The following is a 19,689-nucleotide window of genomic DNA, read 5'->3' as shown; positions in this document are numbered from 1 at the left end:
AACAAAATTCCAAGCAAGTAGTAAATATCTACAAGTGGATGCATTAAACACAATTGCAAATTTATTTATAAAATAAAAATAGACAAAGGAATATAAATATGAATGATAAACATAAGTTAATTGATTGTTATTAGTCTCATAATAGAAAAGTAGGTTGTGAGTAATAGACTTACTAAGGAAGTATAAATTATAATAGAAACATAATGTATACAAGATGGATACAATCATAAATCAGTACTACTACCGCCACCTAGTATATGTGAAAAACAACGCTGTATTAATACATTTAACTTTTCACGTGATAATTTTATATCTATCATGAGTTAAAATAAAAAACTAAGAGCTTGAAACTAAGATATTGAAATTTGATGCATAGTTATACAGAAAGTTATAGTCAAATAAACAAATTATGTAAAACATTTTATTTGTTTACGTTGTCGACATTTTCCAAACAATAACAAGATGGCGTTCATGACGCCGTACACATAGCTTTGTCACGGTCAAATATAGCTAAACTCTTATTGGATACGTAGTCTTGTGAAATAGAAAATTATTTTGGATAATTTCCTCAGTGTTTTCAATTCATCAATATCAGGTAAGAGTTTTTATTTCAGTGTTTTCCCTTTACATTATTATAAGCAACAAAATGTGACGTTTGTTGGGCACCCAATGTCTTCATTGGCAAGTGTTATCTATCCGTCTCATTCTTTGCCCAGCGATCAATACGTAACAAAAAGAGATAGCCTATTTGTCAGCTCGACTTGAAACAGAACAGTGCTTCGTATCAGCTGACAACCAAAGCAAAACAGTCGGTGCGCGACCATCTTGTCAAAACTGGAGTCAGTGACAATAATAAATATTATAAAATGTCCTAAATCGCTCGTTATGACTTAAATATTATATTGTATCTAATAAAGTCTAGTGCATAGTTCATTCCAGTGCTGTTTTTATTAAGTTTGCTTCTCATTTTCCTTAATAATTCGGGTTTGTGCTGCGTCAAGTGACGTCATGTGTGTGATACACGTATCGCTGCCGAGTTCGTAAGTTTTTTCCTTTATTACTGTATTAATTACATGAAACAAATATTTATTTCGAATAGTTTTCGATTGGCACTTGGCTAGTTTCATTCATGAATCATATGGAAATCGCTAATGTAATACATCTATAGTGGTTTATATGTTGGCAGATTGGAATGCCCTTGAAAATTATGCAGCAAAAATCATAGTCGTTTGTCCAATTGGCCGATAAGTTATAGAGCATCGCTTTCTATTCACATTAACGAGCCGAAATCTCAATGTCGCTGAGTGCACATTTTATATTTTCTTTGCATGCCAACACAAAACAAATAGCGCGCTTAAAATGGAATGCTCTCGACGGTCGACTCATAGAAAGTATGCAATGAACATTTGATAATAATATGTGTTATTAGTGTTTCGTAAAATGGCTGCCATATTTTTTTATTCATAACTACAAAGTATATCATTATCATAACACATAATCCGAATGGCATAGCATAGCAATGTTAATTGAATGCTATCTACCTACCTACCTACATGCTTATTTTTCCTATTCGAACTTCAACGTCATACCGAGTACCGACTAACTACCAATCTTCGGGTAGGTAGTGGGCGGAATAGCAAAAACAATAGTTAAATATTATGTCATAAATCAGTTATCTTAACAATCGTAGGGTCACAATATTGTCGAGTTTCGAATCATAATTAGTGTGACCGTTTTTATTATTGATAAACAAGTATCAACGATGTTTACAGTCGATTAGCTGCTATTTAATTTCATCGGCTATTTTTAAGCCTGTAATGCAGTTGCGATAGCAAACAAGTTTTTACTTTTTAATCACGTGCAAGTTTACAGATGCCGTGTGTGGATGTATTTTATATAAGATTCGCTTTTGTTTGGCGAAGGACACTTTTTTAATCCTTTGTTGTTTGCGTGTTTTCTCTCGATGTTACAATAGGTATTATGTGACAGTGTAATTTGCGGTTGACTTTAGTTTTTATTAGGGCATAACCCTGTGCCCTTGATAGGATTAGGTACCTATAAATGAGAAGCGTACCTATAGCTTCGATAATAATCGATGAGCAGTATTGAGGTAGGACTCACCGGAGTTAGACGAGCGTAGATACCTACAAAGGAAAATATTATGCAATGTAGGATTTGTTGTTGGTATTTCTTGATGAAATCTGAATGAACTCGCTTTGAAGTTAACTAGGTATAAGGCAGTTCAATAAAGAAACGAATCTTCAATGGCGGCGCTTATCATTCCCTCTCGCTTACACACGGCCGTACGGCATGCAAAAAAAAATGGAAAAATAAAATCACTAAAATGTATTTGATTTTCCCTATACTTAAGTAATAGTTTTTATCATAAATTTACAATGACAATTATGCATTTGCGAAAGTAAATAATGTTTTATTGGAATTTGACAAAATATTATGTTCTTTGGGAAAATTTGTTCAGTTTGATGGGCTCATTACAAATACATATTATGGGGATTTTGTTACATTCTGTATACGTAAATATGATAATTCATATAAATACACAAATACCATAACAAAAAGTTTGTCAACAAACAATTTGAAATCTATACAAATATTATAAAGAGGAAAGGTAGTTAAACTTTGCGGGAGCGATTTGACTTTTAAAAAAAAAAAGAAATAAAATAAAATTAAACTTATTTAATTATTACTTAATTATAACAAGTGGACGATTTGGAGTCACAAATGTTAATGCCAGAATTACATGCAATGATACAATCGATACCTTATTGCGAAATAAATGTTTTTCAATAACTGCAACGCTTATGCTAAATTGCAAGAACTCTCCGGTGGTCTTGCTGAGGCCAGCGGAAGGCTATTGCTCAACCTAATACCGAGGGTTGGGGTGGATGCGTAACTCCTCCCTCCTTAAGTGCGAAATTATCGGTTTGTTCATTTTTAATAACTATCCGATGATTTCGCAGACATGTTACATTTAATATCTTATAACGAAGTAAGTAAAGTAAAAATAGAATTACAAGTACAAAGATTAAAAATAGAGACGTATAGCCTAAAGTAGCACTGAATCTAAAATTTCTTTCACTGTTAACCATTTCACTATCACTGAACACTGATTGCTTTAATATCGTTGACATATATTTAACTTCGTCCAAGTTGATGCCTCGCATATTGAGTACACGTGTACTGGATAATATTGGAGTTCTATTCACAGGTAATTGCGGCAAAACTATAATTTTTGTTGGTTCTACAGGATCATTCTCAGTGATTACTTGGTGAGGGCGAATCGTTATATTCTGGATCTCGATGCTACATGGTTCGTCGATGGTCATTATGTATGTGCCCACGACAGGATATTTGCTGACATCACCATTGCAAATTTGAGTCAGAGTATTTCTGTATTTTGAGAAAAGTATCCAACTTATAGGTGTGATTCTTTGAATTCTCACATTCTCTATATTGGTTAGCTGTTGTTCGCAGTGCATTGGGTTTCCTTCAAATTTAAGCAGTTGTTCTATGCAAGTAGTTTCAGGATATGGCGTTTGATTTTGTTCATCGCATAGGAATTGTTCTCCAGCAGCGAGCGATCGGCACGGCTTTACGATCGGTAAGTATTTCATCCCCTTTGCCAACAGGTAAGGATATTTAGGAAATATGGAAAGGGTTTTACTATCGGATGCACGGTACATAGGTAAAGAGTATAATTTGTAATAGTTATAAGTATAATTATCTGTAATTGGAACCTCCATTATGAACGTAATCTGGTTTTGTTTAATATACGATTTAACATTAATAGTTTCTTCTAGTTTTACTAAATTTGCCTCACTCGCTTTAAACACTAAATTTTCAGTTTGAGATATAAAAATTAAATGTTGCAACAGCTCAGTAGAATTAATAATACTTTGATGTAATATGGATACTTTACTAAATGCTAGAGCAGTCTCTATTTCTCCTAATTTTATAAAAATAGAACGAAAATTACTAACAAATAAATTTAAAAGGCTTACAACATAAGTAGTATAAACCCAATGATTATCCTTAGATGCTAATTCCTTAATCATAGATTCTACAATTTTTAAACGCTTATCTAATATATTAGAATTTTGATTTAAGACTTCAGTAGAATTGATAAAACTATCGAGCATTTTAGATATTAAGGTAATTTTATTTCTAATGATAGTCTGATCGTTTTCAAGTTTAGCTGTAAGTTTATCGTATCTAATTGCGTCACTATAGTCTAAATTTCCCGTTATAATTTTAATTAAGGAACCCAGAGGGTTGAGGATACCTCTCTTGACGCGTTTGTGTGGAACTAACTGTTCGTATTTCTGAACCGTTATGTCGCGAATATATTCAGCGTGATATTTTGCCACTTGAAAATCGTGTAAGTATGAAATATTCTTATTAATTAAACTATCGAATTCACTGTATTTGCTAATAATAAAATTTAAGTCATCATTTATCTTATCTAAATTTAAAACCTTAATTATAGTCCAATAGTCTGTTTGGAGATATGCTTGCCCTTCTTTCACAGGATAAATTCCCGGGTTATGTTGAAGAGGTTGTAGTTGAAGGGCCAGCGCGGACCTCATCACTATCAGCCAACACCACCTGTGGAGGGCGTTTTACATTTATAATAGGGACCTTAGTCTTCCTTTTACCAATCTCTATCGGTATAACGTTCCTTGAACCTTGTCCTATAACCTTAGCTTTATGGAATCGCGGCTTATCCTTGCTTTTTCGCTTATTAACGTCTTTCGCAAATATAATTTTTCCTGAAGGGAGACTGATTTGATCTTCACCACCTCTCCTATCCTTTACCTTTTGCTTAGTTTCGATCATTTTCTCTGCTAAATGTTTATATAGAACCTTTAAACGTTTTGCATGGTCCTTAACCAATTGCTGTACATAATGCTTCTCGAAATCTGCGTTAAATAAGCTACCTGAATCCGTGTGACCAAATACTACTTCAAAAGGGGTTAAGCCCGTAACTGAATGAATTGAACTATTATAGGCAATAATTGAATACATCATTACTGATGCTGCATCCGTACATTTCTCTTCATATTTCGCACATCTATAAATTTCGCTAATGGTCGAATGTAAACGCTCAATTAATCCCATTGAATTAGGATTATTAGGTGAACCGATATGAAGCTCAATTTTATGTAAATTCAAAAATTCTTTCATTAGCTCGTTGTTAAATTCACTACCGGGATCTGAACTAATCTTTCTAGGAGTGCCGTAAAACGAAAAATACTTCATGAGTGCACGCACTACCTCTGCCGTTGATCTATTATCTATTGGAATGGCTTGACCTAACTTACTAAATGCGTCGATAATTGTTAAGTAATAATTTCCTTCTATCTGAAAAATATCAATAAATATTTCTTGGAAAGGCGCGTGTTGCCGCAATAAAATCGTGCAGAACGGAGCGTTGCGACTGCGTCATCGCGTCGTCACGTCGCGGCGCCGTGCGATTGGCCGCGGATTGACCCCACTGTCCTCTACTACTTTGACTCGCCACGCAACCGCTGAGCAGGACACTCCCTCACTAAAATTAATTCTACCAAACGCACTCTGTAATTTTTATTATTAAACTATATACGCACAAGTTTATTGTCTTCTTCTTTCGTCGTCAACATTTTCTGGACCTTCGACACCGGATCACATCCTGGATTTTGGAGACGCAATCGGCGAAGAAGTCGCAAAATTACAGTGCAGTTTGGTAAGACGGCCAGCTAATTTATCCAACCCTGTAAAGCTTCATCTGAGTGATACTGTGCTTTGTATATTCCAGAGCTTTTGGTGTTGCTTGCCTCCTCACGTGCTTTTACGCAACCGAAGAATCTGCTTCACGTGGCACGTAAGTACTTGTAGCTTTTTACTGCAGTCATTATGTCTCTTTCTGAGCAAAAGGAGCTTAAGGATTTGAGGAAAAAAAGGGGGTTAATCAAATGTAGGCTAACGAATTTTAAGAAATATGTTTCGTCTTTTGAAAACGTGGATCTTGATACACATCAAAGGGCAGAACTAAAATTACGTATACCAGGTGCACAAAGTTTAATGAACGATTTCAACCAAGTACAAAGTAAAATCGAAGATCTTGTCCCGGAGTCAGAAACGGATAAACTCATAGAATCACGCGTAGAGTTTGAGAGGGAATATTATGTTGTCCTGGCGATGCTGGACTGCATGGTAAACCCAGATAATTCCGAGGATAGATCTGTTAATAAATCCATTGACTGTTCCTTAGCGCACGACCATACGACCTGTAACAATTTTAATAACGATTCAGTAAAATTACCGACTATTTCTGTACCTAGCTTTGACGGTTCACATGAACACTGGGTAGAATTTCGCGACACGTTTTCATCCTTAATTCACAATTCGAAAACAATACCACCGGTTCAAAAATTTCATTATTTAAAGGCGAGTTTAAAAGGCGATGCCAAAATCGTTATAGAAAACGTAGAATTTTCATCCGAAAATTATCTGGTTGCATGGGAGCTTTTATTACACCGTTTTAATAACACGCGATTGATAGTGCAAAGTCACATTAAGGCAATATTTTCACTTCAAAACGTCTCAAGAGAATCGGCTATTCAATTACACAATTTAATTGATACAGTTTTAAAAAATTTACGTATTCTTAAAATCTTAGGAGAACCCACGGAATACTGGGACACTTTGATTATTTATATCGTAGTTTCAAAGTTAGATCCTACCACTGAACGCGAGTGGGAACAATTTAAAAATACCTTTTACAAAATAAACAAGGACAAAATTATTAAACTAAACGATTTATTAGAATTCATTAAAGAAAAAGCCGATTTATTAACTACACTATCCGTAAATCACAATAAACCTAGTATTTCAAATAACTCAAATAAATTTTCTACTTACCAAAATAAAAATTCATCATCTAAAATTCATTGCAACATAGTTTCGGATAACAAACACTCTAAATTGCAATCCAATAAGTCGCGCAGCCATTACAAGTCATGTTTGCTATGTAACGAAAGGCATCAGCTGTATTCATGCCAGAAGTTTCTCGACTTATCTCCGCAACATAGGGTTAATTTCATAAATGATAAAAACTTATGCATTAATTGTATGCGCCCAGGTCATTTAGTTGGTACTTGTCTTTTTGGTCCGTGTAGAAAGTGTGAACAAAAGCACAATAGTTTACTTTGTGATGCAATTAAATTATCACCAATTAAACAAAATACAGTGACGTTAACTACGTACGAGCACCCCTCGCTTACTAATACGCATCCCGTTTCAGTGGTTTCAGTAGATAACGCACACATGCAACTTCAATGTATTAATCACGCACAAACCGTTATGCATACAAAGGATGACAATTCTTCGCAACAGATTGTCATATTGTCTACGGCGATAGTTGAAGTATATAATGAATCGGGTGAGTATTATTGCGCACGCGCAGTTCTAGATAGCGGAAGCGAGCGATCCTTTATAACGCAATCGTTTGCAAATAAATTAAATATACGAATATTACAGTCCACTCAACATATTCACGGTGTAGGTAATTCTATTACGCAATGTTCGCAATCTTGTAACATTGAAATTAAATCGCGCGACGGGAGCTTCACTGCCCGTTTTCAATGTTTGATTTTGCCCCAAATTACATCAAAATTGCCTACAACCACGGTTAATTTAAATCAATTTAATATTCCTCACAATTTATTGTTAGCTGATCCCAATTTTTACGAAAGTCAACCTATTGATTTACTGATCGGTGCTGATTTATTTTGGGAATTAATAACCGAAGGAAAAATGCGCCTGAAAAGTGGTCCTTTCCTTCAAAACACCAAATTAGGTTGGATAGTGTCAGGTGCAATTAAATCTTTTCCGTATACTAGTAATAAAAAATTATCACATATTAATTGTAATTATTCGACATTATCCACGGAAGATGATTCACTCGATAAGTTAGTTAGGAATTTCTGGGAATTAGAAGAATTATCCGCGCCTAGCAATAAATTACAGCAATTATCGAGCGAAGATAATATTGCTTGTGAGGAACATTTTATTCGCACAACACGTCGACTTTCCGATGGTCGTTTCTGTGTTTCAATTCCGTTGAAACAATCACCTGAGTTATTAGGTAATACACGCGCACAAGCTGAACGTCGTTTTTACGCGTTAGAGAAACGTCTTCAGCAAAATACTAATTATAAAAAGATGTATTCTGATTTTATACAGGAGTATATTAATTTAGGTCATATGAGTCTCGTCAATACGTATGGGAATCCGCACTATTTCCTACCGCATCATGGTGTGTTTAGGGAGCACGCCACCACAACTAAATTACGCGTAGTTTTTGATGCGAGTATGAAGTCTAGTTCCGGCGTATCATTAAACGACATACAAATGATTGGACCTGCTATTCAAGGTGACTTGATTTCTATTTTATTACGTTTTCGCGAGAATAGGTATGTTGCATGCGCTGACATTGAAAAATTTTACAGGCAATTGAATATTGCTGAAGATCAGCGTGACCTGCAGCTGATCTTGTGGCGGGATGATCCCTCAGAGCCGCTGAGGGTGTACCGACTCAACACCGTGACGTACGGAACGGCATCCGCACCGTATCTAAGTTGTAGATGTTTAAAGGAATTAGCCAAACACTCGAATATTCCGTATGTAGCCGATACTATTAATAATTGTTTTTACGTTGACGATCTCATAGTTTCATCGAATTCTATATCCGAATTAGAAAATATTTGTAAAGAAACTAGTAGTCTTTTAGAGTCAGCTTGTATTAAATTACGAAAATGGATTTTTAGTCATAATTTAAATTTAATTACGCCTAGCGTTAATGAATCGCAAACACACGATCTATGTTTACTGAATAAAACTTGTAACAATAAAACTTTAGGTATCGGATGGAATAGTCTCGATGATTATATTTATTATTTCACGCAAATTATACAAAAGAGTGAAGTAGTGACAAAACGTATTATTTTATCGTGTGCTTCACAAATATACGATCCGCTAGGATTATTGAGTCCGTTTATTACTATCGCAAAGCATTTATTACAAAGATGTTGGTTGTTAAAATTGACGTGGGATGAATCGGTTCCTAACGAAATTTCGCAAATATGGGATAAGTTTATAAATGGATTATCTTTTCTTAGTAGTTTACGAATACCGCGTCACGTTATGTGCATTGATCCAGTGCGAACCGAACTACATATATTTACCGATGCTTCACAGGTCGCGTACGGAGCTTGCGCATACGCTCGTACGATCAATGCAACAGCTGATGTCACAGTGCGCTTGATATGTTCGAAGGGTAAGATCGCGCCGACTAAACCTACAACTATACCTAGATTAGAGTTGTGTGGTGCGCTGTTAGGTGCACGATTATATTATAAGCTTATTGGATCACTGCGTTCAAATTTTGATAAAATTGTATTTTGGACAGATTCAACTATCGTTTTAGGTTGGTTAGGTATGCCTATTAATTTATTAAAACCTTATGTTCAAAATAGGACGGCAGAGATTCACGAGCTGACCAAGGAACATCCATGGCGTCACGTCGCAGGCAAGGATAATCCAGCCGATTTAGTCTCACGCGGGCAAAGTCTAGAAGCGCTTAGCTCCTCATCTTTATGGTGGGAGGGTCCGTTATTTTTACATAATGTACATTTTGAATTGACCGATTTAAAACATTCCAAATTAATTAATACAGATTTACCGGAAATTAAATCTACAAATATTTGTTGTCACATAAGTAATAATTTAAACGATAATTTAATTATTTTTTCTCGATTTTCACAATATAATAGACTTAAACGCGCAGCTGCTTATGTATTACGTTTTATTAATAACGCGCGAAATAAAACTAATAAGTGGACAGGTTTATTATCAGTCGAGGAATTAAATCGTGCTGAATTAACATTAGCAAAGTTGAGTCAACAGGAATCGTTTCCCGATATTTACTATGCGCTTAAAAATAATAAAAATATAACGAATATATCAGGCTACAATCAAATTTCTAAATTAAATGTATTCTTTGACGCAAATAATAATTTAATTCGTGTAGGTGGGCGTATTCAAAATTCGCCAAATTTTAGTTTTAATAAAAAATTTCCTATTTTAATCGCAGCTAATCATCATTTTTCACTTTTGCTTTTTCGGTTCGAGCATGAACGTTTACTCCACGCCGGGCCACAGCTTCTACTGTTTACGCTCAGAGAGATGTGGTGGCCGGTCGGCGGCAGAAACCTCGCTAGGAAGGTGGTACATTCGTGCATGCGCTGCGCACGACTGCAACCGACTACGGTCGCGCCTATTATGGGGAATCTACCGCAGGAGCGTCTGGACCCAGGTTATCCGTTTATACGTTGTGGTGTCGACTACGCTGGCCCAGTGTTCACGTTGAATCGTAAAGGCAGAGGTGCTAAGTTACAAAAATCGTACATATGCTTATTTATATGTTTTGTTACACGCGCGGTTCACTTGGAACTTGTTAGCGATCTATCGTCGGAATCATATCTATTAGCTTTGAAACGTTTTATATCGCGGCGAGGTAAACCCGTGACTATCTTCTCTGACAATGGGAAGAATTTTGTCGGTCTCATGAATGAGTTCAAAAAATTTTTAGCTACCTGTTCTGATGAAATTAAAGCATATGCAACTTCGCAAAATATTAATTTTAAAATGATACCTTTTTACGCTAGTCATTTCGGGGGATTGTGGGAAGCTGGAGTAAAAAGCTGCAAGCACCATCTCAAACGTGTAGTAGGTAACGCACATCTAACGTTCGAGGAGTTTAGCACAGTATTGACCCAGGTTGAAGCTGTCCTGAACTCCCGTCCTTTGACCCATCTTTCCACAGATCCCAATGATTTCCTTCCACTTAGCCCTGCACATTTCCTGGTTGGTCGTCCGCTGACTGCACCTGTAACGGCTGAGCTGCTATACGACGTGCCTGAGCTTCGTCTCCCGAGGTTCCAGAGGGTGGAGCAAATACGCCAGCACTTTTGGAATCGTTGGTCCAAAGAGTATGTCTCCGAGATGCAAACGCGAACCAGATGGCACCAGCACAAGGGGGAGCTCAAGGAGAACACGCTCGTTCTCATTAAGGACGACCGATTGCCGCCGTTGAAGTGGAGCTTGGGGCGCATCCACGCGACATATCCGGGGAAGGATGGAGTAGCACGAGTGGCCGACATTCGTACTGCAGACGGCATCGTGCGTCGGGCGTTCACTAAAATTTGTCCGCTTCCTTCACCAGATAGCTGATTCTTCGCTTCGTGGTCGACAGTTCGTTGGAACCAGCACGTTCCAAGGCCGGGAGCATGTTGCCGCAATAAAATCGTGCAGAACGGAGCGTTGCGACTGCGTCATCGCGTCGTCACGTCGCGGCGCCGTGCGATTGGCCGCGGATTGACCCCACTGTCCTCTACTACTTTGACTCGCCACGCAACCGCTGAGCAGGACACTCCCTCACTAAAATTAATCTACCAAACGCATTCTGTAATTTTGATTATTAAACTACTTATATACGCACAAGTTTATTTTCATCTTCTTTCGCCACCTAAAATCTAGAACCAGTCGTCAACAGCGCGTCTTGTGTTTGAGTTAACTGTAAAATGGGTTTAAAGGGATTACGATCATACTTCATTTTAGAACACGTTTCACAAGCATTAATAAGGGCTGAAATAGTTTCCTGCATATTGTGCCAAAAATAGTTTCTACGTATACTTGCTAGAGTCTCTTTAATACCGCGGTGACACGTTTTGCCTTGATGGTGTTTTATTATAATAGCCTTTTGTTCCTTCTCATCTTCTATAAAAACTACACGCTCCGTACATTCAAATAACAATACTGTATCCTTTCGAAATAATTCTATGACAATGCTAGTGAACTGTTTGCGATGTTCATCATCTTCGAAATAAATGAAATACTTAACTTTCGGTTTAATATACTCTTTTAAAAATTGTTTTACTAGATCTGGGTTATTAGTAGGCAAGAATACTTCTAAAACCTTTTGCTTTTCACGTGAAAGGTCGTGAACTTGCATTTCGTTCTTAAACCACGTATATACTAATATTTGATTTGGTTTCGTATCTATTGCTTCATGTAATATAGGTATACCGGACGATTCTACTATATTAGCTGAATGAACTGTATCCGATTTTGACGTTACAGATGGTGACCTGACTGGGTAGTCACATGTTCTAGGAGAACTTAGCGCCGATAGAGTTTCAGAGTCGGGAATAGATATCGTTTCACTAGAATCGCGTTCTGGTATAGAAATTGTACTAGAGTCGTTACGCGTTCTTGGCTTATTGTCTCTATCGCCTATATTAACAACCATGGATTCGTTTTCATTATCGGAATGCGTAGCGTTAACTCTAATTCTAGATAAAGCGTCCGCGTTAAAATTTTGCTTCCCAGTATCAACCATAAATTTGGAATTAGTTTCAGGGATATAAATGTGTGGAAATTTCAGATTTGGATTGCAATTTAATTCTATGATTTTTTCTTTGTAGAGGCTTTCGTTTGAAAATTTTCTTCATCAGACGGAAGCACATTATCGTCTTGAGTATCGTCAGTGGGTGTATAAATCTCATTCGCGTCGTATTCGTAATTCGTATCGTAAGGATTACAGCCATAATAATTCGTATAGTCGTAAGGATTATAGTCATAGTAATAATTGTCATATAGTGAATTGTCATTATGTAAGTCGGTTTCATTCACTCTAAAACCTGGCTGAGTTATATTTTGTGGTCGAGGGGGTGCCGTCCTCATGGAAACGTCAGTAGACTCAAAGCGGTTATTTTGAGGAGGTCTTTGACCGAAATTCTGTGGCGTCATACCAAAAGTTTCAGGAGGCCTATAACCAAATTGTGGGTTCTGATTAAATGTTGGCCTATAACCAAATTGTGGATTTTGATTTAATGAAGGCCTATACCCGAACTGTGGGTTTTTATTAAACGGTGGCTTATAACCAAATTGTGGATTTTTATTAAACGGTTGTTGGGGTGTGAATTTAAAACCAAATTTTTGAGGTACATTCGGTGTCCCAAAATTAAATCTTTGTTGAGGATTTTGTAAAAATTGGGGCACCGTTGTATTATTATGGGTACGATTGCGCGACTGATATTGTTCGTGAAAATTAACTTCTTCTAACACAATTTCTAATGCCTGTTCTAATGTATTAGGCGATTTCAGTCTAACAATTCGCACCATGTTTTCGGGCAAATTATACAAGAAAACGTTCAGGGCTGTATGATTATAAATCGCAATTTTCGCGCGTTTAATTTCCGTATCTACCGATAAATTAACCTTCGATATTAGTAATGATCTAATATTCTGTATCCTATTACAAAATTCAAGATAACTTTCCCCGGATTTTATTTTGCAGGACTCGAGCGAGATTTTTATGCAATCCTCACTACGAGGGTCACCAAAATGTTGTTCCAGCAATTCTTTTAGCGCGGGCCAAGTGTTAATATCTTCGCGCTCGGATAATAACGCGGCGGCATCGCCTATTAATCTACTAGTTATTGCATGTAAAACGTAAATATTCTGCTCTTCATGCCCTCTAAATTTATTAATTATATATTCACATTTTCGAAAGAATAGATTCAAAATTCTTTTGTCTCCACCAAAAAGAGGAATAAGCTTTAACATATCACTCGGAATTGTTATTACGTTTACGCTTTCCATGTTAAATAAGTACAGAGTAATTAAAGTTCTGAAGTCTTTAACCAATTACAATAATTTCGAATTATAAAAATCACACACACAAAAATCAATTAAAAACACGATATAATAAAAAGTCTTAAAATATAGCACAATAAAAAAAAATATAAGTTATTAATTACTATAAAAATTAAAACTTGAAATAAGGTATAAAATCACATATAAAATATAAAAATTATTAATTGAATTACGATCGATTTTGAGATCAATTAAATCAATTAAGTAATATTGATATTTCTTTATGCAAAAATCATTTAATTTTCTAATTTAAAACTTTTAATTCAGTTACACTCTATAGTTAATTAGTCTGTGCAGAGTTTTATGCAAGACAATTCTTAGAATTTAATACGATATTTCTTATGTATAAGTTATAACTAATTACTGATTTAATAGAATTTCATATTAAAACCAGATCCGTTATAATGCGAGACGTTCAATCCCAAAATAACAGTTAAAAATAATTAAAAGTCAAAATTACACTCTCGTGAAAAGGATATGGGAATATATCAGAAAGGATGGCAAAAAGTTTTACTCACCAACCGATCGTCGATCCCATTATTCCTCGTCGTGGTCGTTTAACAAATTTATTTTTCGGTTCTTTCAGGATAGCACGGCCTTTATAGCAATGTTCTAGGGCTAATTTTGAAGACCTCTAGACATGCAGACCTTATATGGCTATCCTACCGGCTGCGCCAGTTAAACTTTGCGGGAGCGATTTGACTTTTAAAAAAAAAACCGGCCAAGTGCGAGTCGGGCTCGCGCACAAAGGGTTCCGTAGCAGCAAATATAATAAATTACAGTTAAATCAACCTATCTTAAAAACTATAAGAGATACTTTGATCAAACCAAAAATCGTTGAAAGAGTTAATTAGCATGCATCACCTCTATTTTTTTTAGAATTTTATACCCCGTAGTTATAAAAATAGAGGGGGGGGGGACATACTTTTTACGACTTTGAGAGCTGATATCTCAAAAACCGTTCACTTTAAGAAAAATGTTTTTTAGAAAACTTTATATCATTTTAAAAGACCTTTCCATTGATACCCCACACGGGTATGTACATCGAAAAAAAAAATTTCATCCCTCAGTTACATGTATGGGGGGCCCCACCCCCAATTCTTTTTTTTACTATTTAGTGTCATATTTTTGTAGCGGTTCATACAACACATATTCCCATCAAATTTCATCACTGTAGTACTTATAGTTTCCGAGTAAATCGGCTGTGACAGACGGACAGACGGACAGACGGACAGACGGACATGACGAAACTATAAGGGTTCCGTTTTTGCCATTTTGGCTACGGAACCCTAAAAAGAAATAAAATTAAATTAAACTTATTTAATGATTACTTAATTATAACAAGTGGACGATTTGGAGTCACAAATGTTAATGCCAGAATTACATGCAATGATACAATCGATACCTTATTGCGAAATAAATGTTTTTCAATAACTGCAACGCTTATGCTAAATTGCAAGAACTCTCCGGTGGTCTTGCTGAGGCCAGCGGAAGGCTATTGCTCAACCTAATACCGAGGGTTGGGGTGGATGCGTAACTAGGTTTGATTTTTTGTTTGTTTGTTTGTTTGTATGAATTGAATAGGCTCCGAAACTACTTGGCAGATTTGAAAAATTCTTTCACTGTTGGAAAGCTACATCATTTCTGAGTGACATAGGCTAGGTTTTATCCCGGAAATCCCACGGGAACGGGAACTATGCGGGTTTTTTTTTGAAAACGCGGGCGAAGCCGCAGGCGGAAAGCTAGTAATTAATAAAATAATTATCTATTTACGTTATTTTTATTTTCTTTTTTGCTGACCCTACCATACGTCAGTGTCAGCTTTGGCCGCCATTGAAGATTCGTTTCTTTATTGAACTGCGTAATACTTACCTACTTAGGTATATACAAAAAATTGAATCCTATAGAGTATAGCTAATATAAAATAGAGAATTTTACTACCTAGAATTCTCTTTTAACTAGGTAAGTTATTGCATCATGAATCTATTAATTAACCTATCTATCGAGCTTGAAATATTCAGTCCATCGAACCTAATTCGTTTAAAAAGCGGGGTCGCGGCTCGTGGAAAATTGTTACACAAAAATTCTTCAAAGCAATGTCTATAATACAATTATTTTTTAACAAAAAACCACACTGCATTCATATGGTAAAAATTATAAAAAACAAATTAAATGGGACCAACCTGAAGGCAAACTGAAATAAAAAAGAATCATCAAAATTCACCCAGTCCAAAGTTCTAAGGTAACAAACCCAAACTTTACAGCAGTCGAATTAAGTACCTCCTTTTTTCGAGTCAGTTGATAAAGTGAATAAAAAAATGGAGTAAAAGAAAATTTAATAAATTAATTCCCACACGCCTAGTAGTCTGTTCGGAGTTCGGACGTGTTGTTTTGATAAAACGTCCAATTTTATGTTGGACACGCGTACGATACAAAATTGCCTTTATGTGCTGAAGGAGTAGGTCCAAAATTAGTTTGTTGCATAATCTGTGATGTGATAGTGTATAAATTGTTTGTCGTTAGCTTGTATCTATAACTATACGTTATTTTACCGAATTAGTTAATCACAATACTAATGTGAGTAATGTGACTCAAGCTAGACATAAAAATGTTAGTCTCGCCTCTTGCCTAATTTGAACAGAAACACCGTAAGACAAATTATTAAAAAAAACTGAGAATGCTTTCTCTAACAAACGGTAAATATCTAGGTACCTACTTTGTTCACGATGATGTACCTATCCATTCACTTTATCTTTATGTACTTACAAATTACTTAAATAATAATAATAACAATCCTATAAAGCTAAATTTGAATCAGAAGTCGAGTAACTTTCTGATAATTCCTCTTACTTCGATCACAATTTAAAAAAATTTGCATTTTGTCGTATTATCTGTAACTAATTCAATTACAAATAAAATCTACTTAGTAATACCACAGAATAATAACTGGTAGGTTATACCCAAAATAAGAGAAAAAGAGCGTGTGTGCCGAGCACTCGCGTCAAGATACAATTTGGCAAGTTACAAAAATCGTCACCTTACTCCATGACGTGACGGTATTGCCATGACGCGACCTTGAAATGTTACTCTCAACGCGTCTAAAAAAGTCTTCAACAACATAAACGACAACAGAGTCTCCCCGAACCAAATACCAATTTTTCATGTGCTTGTACACGCTTATTTTAATTGAAATTCAAATTAAGCCCACCCCAAAAACAGTAACACTACAATAATAGTTTTAACACAGATAAGACAAGTTGTAACTAATTTACAGAGCTTAAAGCTGTTTTAACACGATACCTTAAAGATGTTAAGCCTGATTAGGTGTATATTATTCTATTTAGTTTATATTTCGTACAAGTTATCTCATTACGCTGTTTGTTTTCGTTTCATAATTTAGTGTGGAATTACAATTTGTATAGGTACCTATTATTAATTTCTCCATCTTGCTAATTGTTTTAATTTGTTTGTGGCTTTTAGAATTATCACCATACATTACTAAATAGTTACTTCTCATAAAAATTATAAAATACGTAACGTTTTCTTTCTTACAAGCACAAAAAATAACTTGTGTTTTTACGCCAGCATTAATCATTTAGGAATCAGTTAAGAATTGTTTAATTCCCAATATTTCATAACACTTCGATCCTTTTACCATCCATTCCCACACAAGCAAAGAAGATGGCATTCACTGAGCCACTACAATCAGCTCGTCAAAAACATTCCTACTTTTCAATCGTACTAAAATAATGATCATAGCATATTTTCGACATTTCAACAGACGACAATATCACATTTTACAAAAGTACATAATAAGACGGCAAAACGGTCGTGCTCTTTACAAAGTGAGTAGAGTGTCAAGGAAATTGGGTCACAGTACCTTCGCCTTGATATTGTCGCGTCTTGGATAATTATGTAAGATTATCAGGTGGAAAACGGCCGGTTGTATCATTGTTAGATAGATGAAATCTGGAAGACTACTTCTCAACAGAGAATAGTATCGATTAAATTGGACGGAATCTGAAAAGTTAACGTGTACCATTTATTTACCTGTAATAGTGTGTCTTAGCTGGTTATCAACTTCTTGATATCTCCAAAAAGCCAATGATAAAAACAAATCGTTCTGAATCATATGTTCTATTCTTCCCTATTTCTTTAACTTTAATACTGTATCTTTTATAGTCGTTGGACGTAATTGTAATCTTCCTGAATCATATAAAGTCAAACATACTAGCAGCTTTTCGGATTCATTACTGAGAATTGAGACTATTTACATAAAGTCTAGTCGCGACGGGTCTCGCTTCTACATTTCTACAATCACAGTGTAATAATACAAAAGCGTGCTTAATCAACTTCTAATAGAGTTTAATTTCAAATGAGTTCTGATTTCTGAAGTTATTATGACTGAGAGTTATGTTTTTGTTTCTTTAAATCCAAACAATATACAAAAACGATGCTTATTGTAAATAAACCCTTCAATGTTATACAATTGCTTTTTATCATCGATGCCCCTAAATAAGTACTATTTGTAGTTTTGGATTAAATATGTTATAGCTTTTTAACAAGTCATTTATAGATTTTAGGGTGATATCTAAATGTGTCATCTTTATGCCGTTTCATAAAATTTACGTATTCTTCATGAGACAAGACTTTATGACTAATCATTACATCTGTTGTTTTGCCTACATCAATTTTAAATGCATTAACATTGCATGCTTCAGGTTATGCTACATTTATACACTCAATTTATGTAATGACTCCGGGGACTACCCGTTTCTTCTGCATACCCTCTAAATAGCTCTGAACACAAAAACATTGTGCAAATAGTTTTAGAACTATTTCAGTTTAAGAACATACTTTAAAGCTATTTCCAGAAAAGGCTATCAATTACAAAGGTGAATTAATTATGCTGGATAATTCATAACTTTTTCGTGTCTTAATCGCCGAATATAATTTCTTCAATGGAAATATAATCTAATTCGATAATATACGTATGACACTTATAATCCTATTTGTAAATGTTCGGTCTTAAGTACATTTTCATGTCATCCAATGTGACTACATATTCAAGGAATTTAGTAAATTTGGAAGGTACGCTAAGTTAGTATTTAGTGAACTAATGACCAGCAGTTTCTTTGTATATTACAAGGAAATCAAATCATTTTGAAATGTTTAAAACACGCAATTCACGTTATTCCTATAACATGAATGAATTGTTCGGAAAACCATATGTAGGTTAAGAATTACAGGACATTTTATTTTTGGTCACGTACCAAGTTCCGAGTAAGTTGTTGAAGAGGGTCACTCACTAGAGTATGATATTGAAATTGTTTTATGAATTTTCTTTATGAATAATAGTTACGTTCCTCATGATTCCTGAAAAAAAAAATAAAGGATACAATAAAATTTTTAATCTCTTGATTGTGAGACATTTTATGCCTGAAAACTATCGCCCATGTGGTGTTACTGTTCTCAAAATGCTTATTTCTCGACTTGTATTTTCCACCTTGTGAGATGATGTAATTTTATAACATTATCTTTACTTAATATTATAAAGCTGAAGAGTTTGTTTGTTTGAATGCGCTAATCTCGGGAACTACTGGTCCGATTTGAAAAATTATTTCGGTGTTAAATAGCCCATTTATCGAGGATGGCTATAGGCTATATATCATCTCGCTAAGACCAACAGGAGCGGAGCACTGCGGGTAAAACCGCGGAGCACAGCTAGTTTGTTATAAAAAAGGGATAACAAACGCTTATACGACGTAATGCTTTTACACCATAAAAAAACTTTGTTGGTATGATGGATTGCTAAGTTCTATATCCAAAAACGTATATAACTCAAAAGAAAAAGAATAAGAAACTACAAATTTCTATGCTATTATACAAATATTTAACAAACATGTCTCG

At 35.2% G+C, this 19,689-nt stretch overlaps 1 protein-coding gene and 1 long non-coding RNA gene across 2 annotated transcripts in view; one reads left to right on the top strand and one right to left on the bottom strand.

Moving 5' to 3' along the window:
* Nucleotides 1–788: 788 nt before the first annotated feature.
* The window catches only part of bbx (bobby sox), a 31,867-nt gene continuing 12,966 nt past the window's right edge, over nt 789–19,689 (top strand). The window contains exon 1 of the mRNA XM_089697655.1: nt 789–1,040. The gene's annotated coding sequence lies outside the window, so the exon portion shown is untranslated. The remainder of the gene's footprint in view (nt 1,041–19,689) is intronic.
* LOC149487333 (uncharacterized) lies at nt 6,064–10,597 on the bottom strand. Its single transcript, XR_016315907.1, has 2 exons — nt 6,922–10,597; nt 6,064–6,287 (listed from the first exon to the last, which is right to left on the bottom strand). It is a non-coding gene; the product is annotated as an uncharacterized LOC149487333 (long non-coding RNA).

The sequence above is a fragment of the Colias philodice genome, chromosome 7 (assembly GCF_061535455.1).
Source record: "Colias philodice isolate Cphi_HAF_F1 chromosome 7, ilColPhil1 Martin Lab GWU primary, whole genome shotgun sequence".
Classification (NCBI taxonomy): domain Eukaryota; kingdom Metazoa; phylum Arthropoda; class Insecta; order Lepidoptera; family Pieridae; genus Colias; species Colias philodice.
The sequence above is the reverse complement of the archived record's forward strand: the minus strand, read 5'-3'. Positions and strand labels throughout refer to the sequence as shown.